We start from the raw sequence: 5,613 nt of genomic DNA on the forward strand, positions 1-5,613 counted from the left end.
GTTCCAAATTACGGAGTCATGGCAGCTTTGGATCAGATAAGGGACCTATCTCATGCAGTTGAAGACTTAGCAAATACCACAGCAAAGGGCATGTCTATGCTTTCACAAGAGATGACTGCTGTAAGGATGATGGCCTTGCAAAACCGTGCTGCATTGGACTACTTATTAGCTTCTCAAGGGGGAACTTGTGCTGTGATTAAAACTGAATGCTGTACCTTTATACCTAACCACAATGCCACCATTCAAGAAATAACAGATCACTTGAAAAACATTGCTAACACATTACATACACCTGTCACGACTAGTTTGTTTGGTTGGTTTAGAGAACAGTTAGGACACGTTGGTTACTTGATATTTGAATTTGCTTTATTGGGGCTTGTACTCCTAATTGTTATTTGGCTTCTGATTACATGTCTAAGGTTCACTTGCAAAATATGTATGGCTCAAACTACTACTAAAATCATGTACTCCACTGTAATTCCACCTCTACCGCCAGTGGAGGAGGAAAATTCAGACTTTCTGTTCAAAATTGAGATTGACTGTACTTAAAAAAAAAAAAAAAAAAAAAAAAAAAAATTGTGAATTGATGAGGCCCCCTGCAGACCCCTGCGGGGACACGACGCCGCCCTGCGGACGGCTCCTGAACTCCCCCTCAGCTCATTGACATGCAATTCCAGTTGCTAAGGACCCCTGCCCCTGCAGACCCCCTGCGGGGACACGACGCCGCCCTGCGGACGGCTCCTGAACTCCCCCTCAGCTCATTGACATGCAATTCCAGTTGCTAAGGACCCCTGCCCCTGCAGACCCCCTGCGGGGACACGACGCCGCCCTGCGGACGGCTCCTGAACTCCCCCTCAGCTCATTGACATGCAATTCCAGTTGCTAAGGACCCCTGCCGGTACGACACCTTGCCGGCAACGCATTGTCTCCCTGCTGGGACAGGCACCAGCTTCCAGCCCCCGCAAGGCCACGCCTCTGACTTGTTTAATTCTGTTGTTTGTTCTTGTATATAAAAAAGCTTGTTACGAACCATTTCGATGTCAGCCACCGAACCAGACACTGTCTGTATCTGTCTGCTGAACGCCGGCTAGAATAAAATCTCTCAATACCACAGCGGACTCTTGAACTGGACTTTGTAATATTCCTCAACAGTACTCACTCTGCTGTCATTACTCGGCTTCCTAAACCAATCAGACACATAACTGCCAGTCACGCCAGTTGAAAGATGTTTCTTTTAGAACTGGATTGTGTCTCAGGGATGCTGACCCAACTTGGGGATAAATACCAAAGTTGGAGTTTTGAGAACATATCTGCAGATGCCTTTAATGCTTGCATTAGTAAAAAAAGTTGTTTTAACATTTTTAAATAAAACAATTGGCTTATGCTATTTACACCCAGGTGCAAGTACTGATGCGTAGGCTATTTACACCCTGCTACCAATATCAATGTATGCTATTGTAGGTTAAATGCCCCATGTAATGCCACATGGAATGGCTTCAAACCTACAAGCAGCTCAACAGTGATTGACAAGTATTCACACCACTTTTGATAAATTTAATTTCTTCAAAATATCTTACAATGACATAAGAGCAAAAATTGTTCATACAAAAGTGTGAGAGCAGACGTTTGTCTGGCTCTATTGTTTGACATGGGCAAGTGAAAAAGCACCTTCTGTTGCAGACACGTTGGTGCACATGCGAATGGGCAACACATTTGTTTTCATGTGTCAACAGGGTGTAAATAGCTCAGCTAGTGGGGGCTTGCTATTTTCCCTGGTGCAAATAGTGACTCCAAAAACAATTTTCATTGATTGCTTACTCATTATCCATCTCTTAAAGTAACGGCTGAAAACTGGGCAGTTTAAAAAAGGTTTTAAACTTTTGAAAGTCAGGAAAGGCAGTAATATGGGACCTTGTCTTTAATATTGTAAGTAATTTTTTTTTTCTAACTTTCACAGTTTTAAAATATCAAATTTGGGGGGCTTCCGGTTGGTGAGCAGATGGAGTAGACGTGTTTCGTGAGTGCTCCCGTAAATGCCAAACTTTTTAAACCACCAAGCCCTCAAACTTTCAAACTTTTTCCTTTAAAAGGGATTCCCTGTTGCTGTTTTTCTTTTTTTTTGTCTCGAACGAGCCCACTTACCTCCGAGATGGCTTCGAAGAGCGGCAAGTCGGGAAAAAAGGACGATGCTGGCGCTGTCTTAACCCTGGCGGCCATTACCACGTTGCTGGAGGAACACCGCGCTGCCCTGGCCGCCGAGTTCAAAAATACTTTCAGTCAGCTCGACTCCAAACTCGACCAAACGCGGCTCGCGGTCGAGGACCATGGCCAACGGGTTTCGTCCCTTGAACTCGCCACAGAAGACCTCAGCCAGCGAGTTACGGACCTGGAAGGCATCTGCTCGACTCTACGGGATGATAATGCTCGGCTGAAGGCTAAGGTGGTGGATTTGGAAAGCCGAAGCAGAAGGCAGAACATCCGTATCCTGGGCTTACCGGAGTCTACCGAATGCGGGTCTCCAACGGCTTTCTTCTCCAAACTGCTGTGTGAGGTGTTCGGGAACGATACGCTGCCGTCACCGCCAGAGATAGACAGAGCGCACCGCTCGCTCGCCGCCAAGCCGGCCCCGGGACAGAGACCGCGTCCGGTCATCCTCCGCCTTCACCGGTACCAGACGAAAGATATCCTCATCAGGGAGGCGCGCCGGAGAGGAAAGGTGGAATATCGCGGCCACCCCATCCGGATAGTGGAGGATTACAGCCCCGAAGTTGCCAGCCAACGAGCAGAATACAGCGGAGTCATGTCGGAGCTATACCAGCTGGGTCTGAAGCCGGCTCTGCTCTTCCCCGCCCGGCTCCGGCTCACGCTGTCCGGGGGGGCCAGGAAGTGGATCGGCTCCGTGGATGAGGCGCGCAAATTCATCACGAGTCGCAGCAAAACTTCAAACCCGCCTTAACGGGACCGTTGGAGGCTGTCACGGCTCCGCCTGCAGCCCGGTGCGGCTCACTGACGCTCACGGACTGACTTTTTTTTTTCTCTCTTTTTTTTTTTTTTTTTTTTTACGTGAGCCACATTATTCCTGAGGGGAGGGTGAGTAACCCCGCGACAACCAGTATTTTCTCTGTTGTTAGTTGGACTGCCCTTTTGCAAATATTATTAATTTGCAGTTCTTCTTGGCTATTTGAGGGAAGGGGGACAATAAGTGGTGAAGAGGGAGAAAAGAAAAAAAAGAAAAAAAAAAAAAAAAAAAAGCTTTTCCGATTTACCTATAAGTTTTGTAATAATTGTAAGCTGTTAACCTTACTTTTACGCTGCTTAAGTCGGACGTTTTATATTTTATATTTTTGTACAAATATTTCTGGGCTCATATCGGGACTTCCAGGTCAAGATTTGAGAGGGTATTTCTTTTTTTTATTTATATCTACACGTTTTAAGGTGCTAATATGTATACACCCATGATACGGGAGCAAAAGCTGTTAGTGTGTAGGATTGGAAGATGCGTTATTGCACTTTGTTTGTTTTGAAGAGCTTGCTGCTTTTTTTTTATTTTTCTATAGCAGCTGTCTTAGTTGGGGGGGGTGGGTCGGGGGGATATGTCACTGCCAGAAACTTTGCATTAACTCTTTTCAACTCATTACTTAATGTGGGTCACATTCAACCTCCTTTCCGTTTTCTTTTTTTCTGCCTAGTTCATTGTGCACACCTAATTTTTCTTCTTAGATATTATGAGTAGATACTTGAAGTTGGTGAGCTGGAATGTTAAGGGTCTGAATCACCCTGTTAAAAGGAAGAGGATCTTCTCACATCTAAAACACCTTAAAACAGAAATAGCCTTTCTACAAGAAACTCATATTCGCAGTTCTGATAATAGCCGCCTGTTCCCGAGGTGGTCAGGGCAGAGATTTCACTCCTCCTTTCAAGCTAAGGCCCGAGGAGTTTCAGTTCTGATCAGTCAGGATGTTTCATTTGAGCAGCACAATGTGATTTCTGACAAGTTTGGTCGCTACGTGATCGTTTCTGGGAAATTATTCAATACATTGGTCGTACTTGTGAACGTTTATGCCCCTAATTCAGATGATGCAGTCTTTTTTGAACGACTGTTTTCACTGCTCCCTGACCTTAATACATATTCTCTCATACTGGGTGGTGATTTTAATTGCTGGCTCGACCCAGTCCTAGACCGATCCTCTACCAACCCCGGCACAGCAAGTAAGTCAGCCCGTCTTATTCAGGCGTTCCTTTCTGACTACGGTGTTTGTGATGTGTGGCGTTCTTTACATCCATGTGACAGAGAATACTCCTTTTTCTCACAAGTGCACCACACATACTCGAGGATTGATTATTTTTTTATTGATAATCAACTGATTCCCCTGGTTCATTCCTGTGCTTATCAGAGCATTGTCATTTCCGACCACGCTCCTGTGGTTCTAACCATGTCCCTTCCTGACCTACCTCAGAGAGACAGACAGTGGCGATTCAATTCAACTCTGCTGTCGGACACAAATTTTGTTAAATCTATGGAAACGGAAATAGCCTTTTTCCTATCCACGAATATGACTCCAGGAATGTCTAGTCTAACTGTCTGGGACTCCCTCAAGGCTTATCTCCGGGGACAGATTATATCCTACACTGCTAGGGTGAGGCAAAAATCTTATAGGGAGCGATCAGACCTTGCCCGCCAAATCAAAGAGGTCGATGAAGAATATTCTCGGACTAAATCCCCAGATCTTTACAAAAAGCGGCTAGAACTTAAAACTAAATTTGACCTGCTTACAACTCACCCAATTGAACAGTCACTTCTGAAAAGTAAAACCAGGTTTTATGTTTATGGAGACAAATCTGACAAATTATTAGCCAACCAACTTAAAGGCTCTAAGGCTAAACAAAATATTTCTAAGATTCGATTACCAAATGGCCATGTAACTACAGACCACTTACTCATAAATGAAGCATTCAGGGACTTTTATACCCAGCTATACACCTCGGAATCTCAGACTGATCGAGATGAGATTGCAGACTTTTTAAATAGTCTTAGTATTCCCAGTCTTTCACCAGATCTAAGGAAGACATTAGAAGAACCGATATCCCTGATGGAAATTACTCGAGCCATTTCTTCACTGCAGTCGGGTAAATGTCCTGGCCCTGATGGCTTCCCGGCGGAATTTCTAAAGAAATTTTCTACTCTGCTTTCCCCACTGCTATCTACAGTTCTTTCAGAATCCTTCAGCCACGGTTCCCTCCCTCCTTCTTTTTCGGAGGCCTGCATCACCCTCATAGCTAAAAAAGGGAAGGATCCTACTGAATGCGCCTCCTACAGGCCCATCTCCCTCTTAAACACAGATGCTAAAATCCTAGCTAAAGTCCTAGCCCATAGGCTGGAGAATGCCCTCCCCACAATTATATCTGAAGACCAAACTGGCTTCATTAAAGGTAGGCAGTCTTACTTCAACACAAGGCGACTGTTCAATATTATCTACTCTGCCTCTGAGGCTATCCCTGAATGCGTTGTCTCTCTGGATGCGGAGAAAGCATTTGATCGCGTCCAATGGGATTATCTCTTTGCTGTGCTGGACAGGTTTGGTTTTGGTCCGAACTTTGCTCTGTGGATTAAAC

Source organism: Cololabis saira, chromosome 5 (assembly GCF_033807715.1).
Source record: "Cololabis saira isolate AMF1-May2022 chromosome 5, fColSai1.1, whole genome shotgun sequence".
Taxonomy (NCBI): Eukaryota; Metazoa; Chordata; class Actinopteri; order Beloniformes; family Belonidae; genus Cololabis; species Cololabis saira.